This window comes from Dermacentor andersoni, chromosome 1, assembly GCF_023375885.2.
Source record: "Dermacentor andersoni chromosome 1, qqDerAnde1_hic_scaffold, whole genome shotgun sequence".
Classification (NCBI taxonomy): Eukaryota; Metazoa; Arthropoda; class Arachnida; order Ixodida; family Ixodidae; genus Dermacentor; species Dermacentor andersoni.
Window position 1 is genome coordinate 3,949,926 of NC_092814.1, and position 4,931 is coordinate 3,954,856.

General features: G+C 39.6%; 1 long non-coding RNA gene across 1 annotated transcript; it reads right to left on the reverse strand.

The window, feature by feature from the left end:
- Window positions 1-1,118: 1,118 nt before the first annotated feature.
- On the reverse strand, window positions 1,119-4,382 carry LOC129388155 (uncharacterized). The gene is made up of 2 exons (XR_008615184.1): window positions 4,293-4,382; window positions 1,119-1,290 (listed from the first exon to the last, which is right to left on the reverse strand). It is a non-coding gene; the product is annotated as an uncharacterized lncRNA (long non-coding RNA).
- Window positions 4,383-4,931: the final 549 nt, after the last annotated feature.

Here is a 4,931-nt window from a genome sequence, read left to right on the forward strand (position 1 = left end):
TAGACTGTCTATAGACGGTCTATAGACTTATGGCCATACACTTTTTATAGACTAGTCTATAAAAAGTCTGAGTCTATAGACTGCCTATAGACCGCTTATAGACTTATGGCCATACACTTTTTATAGAATAGTCTATAAAAAGTCTGAGTCTATAGACTGTCTATACACTACATATAGACAGTCTAAAGACTTATGGCCATACTTTTTACAGACTAGTCTATAAAAAGTCTGAGTCTATAGACTGTCTATACACTACATATAGACAGTCTATAGTCTGATGGCCATACTTTTTACAGACTAGTCTATAAAAAGTCTGAGTCTTTAGACTATCTATAGACTTATGGCCATACACATTTTATAGACTAGTCTATAAGAAGTCTGAGCCTATAGACTGTCAATAGACTTATGGCCATACACTTTTTATGGACTAGTCTATAAAAAGTCTGAGTCTATAGAGTGCCTATGGATTAATTAAAATTCATGTTTGTAGACAGTTGTCTGCAGAATGTCGATGGACAAGTGTATAGGCTTACAGTTCTACTTTTGTAAACTGAAGTCTATAGAATGTCTATAGATGTCATTTGTCTGTATACATTTTATACACTTCAGTCTACAAAAGTAGAACTATATATACACTTCTACTTTTGCAGACTGAAGTCTATGGAATGTCTATAGACAAATGTATATAGATAGTCTATAGACATTCTATAGACTTCAGTCTACAAAAACAGAACTTTATAATCCGATACACTTTCTTCTATGACATTCTGCAGACATTTGTCAACAAACATGCATTTTCATTAATCTACAGACACTCTATAGACACAGACATTTTATAGACAAGTCTACAAAGAGTGTATAAGGCCATAACTCCATAGCGGCTACCTACTAGTTTTTTTTTTTACAAGTTAGTTTACATTTTTCTTTACATGCGGTAGCAAAACGTTTTGAATGTATTTATGCATGTGCACCTGTTCCTTTTCATCTGCACTTATGCATTACCGTTAGCAGATTAATAATGCTCCTGAACCAGCTGTACTTTCATATATGTTGCATAAACAGAAAGAATTTATATAGTGTTGAATCATGCAGTGCAAAAAAAATAAAACAAATGCACCGGCAATGCATTAACCGTTTTTATTGCTCGATATAATATATGAATTCCTTAAATTCATGTCTTATGCTAATTATGGAAACAGATTACATATTTACACTACTCCTTGGCAAGCATGGTCGCCAGGCTGGCCTTGACCTTTGTGTCATTAGTCCCAAAGGTGCTGCAGGTGTATGCTGCAAATAAGTAGATGCAGCAATATGAGGCAAAAATAACAAGTGTGTATTCTTTGTATGTTCATTAAGCAGCTTAATATATTTGCTCAAACCATCTAAGTCAATACTTAATGCGGTTTAACTATGACTAAGGGCTGCTTGTCAATACAAATCAGTACCTTTATACAATGTTTTATTGCATGGTATGGTGAACAATTAAACAGTCACAACTGCTGCTCGTGCCAGCAACAGTATGTTCCCTTTTATGACAAGTTCATATATGATGCATTAATGTACTTATCCCAAATGGTCTCTATATTTATTGCTGAAACGTTACCCAGTTGTGCTGTCTGTACAATTTTTTGCTGGTAGTTAAGTATGCCCGTGCAGAGGGATATTTTCAGAAGACGTGACTGGAATATTCACAGTATCATGCCTAAGATTGTAATTTATTTTGCTTAATACACATTTAAATGTCTTTCTCATACTTTTAAATGAATGGTCATTGGCCATAACTTCAACAGAAGGCAGATGGGTTGATTGTATTGATATGGTCACTTAATTTCTTACAGGTAATGAGGCCTCTTGGGCATGCTAACAGGTTTCCAAGTTAGGTATACCACATGAGCACCCGAAATACCACACGAGCACTTTGTGTCATGGCACGACAGATATGCACCTCCTAGGAAACAGAACTGATAAGATAGTTCGAATGAATTCTATCACAGTAAATTATTTAAGGTGCTTTGAAAGATGAAATTTTTTTCTAGGCTATCGAGGTTCAGGACGTTAACGCAAAAAAAACATATTGAGTAAGAAATGCCTTGTCAGTATGCTTGACATTCTTTTTTTTTTTCAATAAATAGGACCAATTTCCCTCAATTTTTATGAAGTGAAAGGTTTTAAAAATATATTTAACACAGAGATTCTCTGGTAACGTTGTATGACATATGACAAGACAGCATACCTATGTGGCCATTTTAAGATTTCCCGATCTTTTCACAAGCCTTCCCTGGCTGTTTTCATGGAAATTTTCTGGCAATCTATGACGCCTGCAGCTTAAGTGCAATAAAAAAAATATTGTGGTTTAATGCTTGCCAAGTACTGCCAGTCCATAATATTTAGATAAAACGAATAACACGTCGGTCACTTGATATGTAGTATTAGATGCAACTGACTTGAATCCCTTGTTTAATAAAGCTGACAAGGGCTTCGGCAAGTTCCTAATTGATGGCCGCACGAGTACAGCACGGAAGACACAGAGACACACGTAAAACAAATGCAACAATGTGAGCGAAAACTATACAATGAGATATTTTTACGGTTCAATAGTAGTTTTTTATATAATTTGCTCTCATCACTTATGCCTCTAGTTTAACTTTGTTTCTCTGACTAAAGACTACATGGCAATATTAATCAGTACCATTATGATGTTTCGTTATATTACAGTGTGATAAGCAGTTAGACAACCGTAATGGTCGCCGGTGCCAGCAACGGTACGTTTCGTTTCAAGACAGGTTCATGTGACACACAGTGTACTTATAAAAATAAAATAAATGCGAGAATCCCAAACGATTCCTATAATAATAATTGTTGAAACAAAGACACCCGGCTGGACTGTGCACATTTTTCAGGTGTTAATGCAATATGCCCGTGCCGAACGAACATGCTCAGCATACTGACTGCACTTTTGAACAATCACGTTAACATTTGCAATTTATTTCCGTTTAGAACAGTCTGCAATGTCTCTTTTCTCATACTTCGAGATGAATACATTTGCCACACTTTCAGTAGAATGCACATGAATGGGGGCGTACTGATCAGGTTACTTAGCAACTAAAACATGTTACAATCTCTTAGGCGTGGTGATAAGGGTAGAACAAATGCAATGTCCACTGAATTATTTGAATAATCTGTGCGTTATCTACTAAGAAAAGACCACCAAATTGATAATCTGGCTCTTTTTTCTTTTGTACAGCGCATATAGTATGCAGTCTGTCCAAGACGACGGCACTACATGCAACAGTAATGAAAACCGGAACACTTATTACACACGACAAGGGCTTCATACCATGCACGACTGGCACAATGCGAATCTGCGCCAGCAGCTGCCTAGTGATTAATAGCACGTAAACTGCATAACGCCGAAGCATCGAAAAGCGCTTAACGCTTTTCATATAGCTCGAAAGACAACTTCTGCTGCTAAACTGTTTAAAAAAAGAGACAAAAAAAAATCTTCCAACTACCGTCAAACGCAATGCCTTCAGTTTGAAACGTGTAAAGGTGCTTCCCGGAACGACTAATTTAGTGTTCTCCAATTTTTTCGGCTAAGTTGCGAAGCTGCAAGTGACTGAGCTTATCGCAGGTTTGATGCTCCAAAGCGTTTGTGGTTGCATATAAATAGATTGGGTGAATTAGAGATTTTTGCTTGATATTTCTTCAAGTCTCGTGTTTTGCTTGCGGTAACTTCCCAAAATTAACTTGCGGTAAGTTCCCAAACGATGCGAAAACGGCAGCGCACACACTGCTGATGCATGCCCCGCAAACACGGCCTTTCATTCGAGTACGTTAGCAGTTATTCAACTATACGTGTCTGTCTGAACATTCTTGATGCTAACACAATTTCGAGATATATACGTAAAGCCTGTCACGAGAATTTCACTAGACATGCGGCGCAGCATTCATCGCGGCCGGATCAAGCGCCACGAAATTAGATCTACCGCACTGGCTGCCCAACATACACAATGCACAACATACACAACATACAGTATCAAGTTAAAACATGGTGTACGTCCTTCTTTACGCACGTAAACTATAATGCTAAAATCAACAAGCCCGAGCGATCGCTCGCCGTAAAACATTCCGTATACTAGAAGCGAGAACAAGAGCGCGTTATCAAACCATGTCAACGACAAACCGACACTATACCCGAGTCGCCTGCGCTACATGCAGCCGCTTCGCGCTAAGAGATGCGCTCACATAATCATGAGCTATTGACGCAAAACGTCTTTGCTAAAGCTTACCGTTCAGTGTAGTTGACGTGTGATGCCACAAAGATGACACGCATACACAGACACCGACGTTCAGGCATACACCGCACACCGGTACAACCGTTTACTTGCCTGGCGCACTCGTTGAGACGGCGCACCGCCGCGCATGCGCAAGAGCTCCGAGCATGCGCAGGAGCTCCGCGCGCGAGGGCGTGCGCGCTCGGAGGAGTGTGAGCGCCTTTTCCTCCTTCATTTTTTTTTGTCTCTTTCTCTCTCTCTCTCTGCGCGCCATGCGCGCCGGAACGGATGGCTTATTCATCTTTAACACCACTATTCATCTTTTTTCATGGACGAAGGAAATGCGCTGGTAGGTTGTATGACAAACGCTGTGGGCTATCGTATGAGACTGGAACGCTAACATGAATGCGCTGTTTGTAAAAGCCGTTACAGGGCCCTTCAGACGTTTCAGACGCATTATTGCCAGCGTCGATTAGTAATACAGCGTACTTGTAGCATATCTTCCAGCGTACCGCCAAATGTGATGCCCGCACGTATGTTAGTGCTAATTTTCTGTTCCGATGATAGGTCAAAGCAATCAGTACAGCATTGAGGTACTCATATGCGTGGCTGCGCAGGCATACCGCCGGCGAAATACTGGGTGGGCTCAGAGAA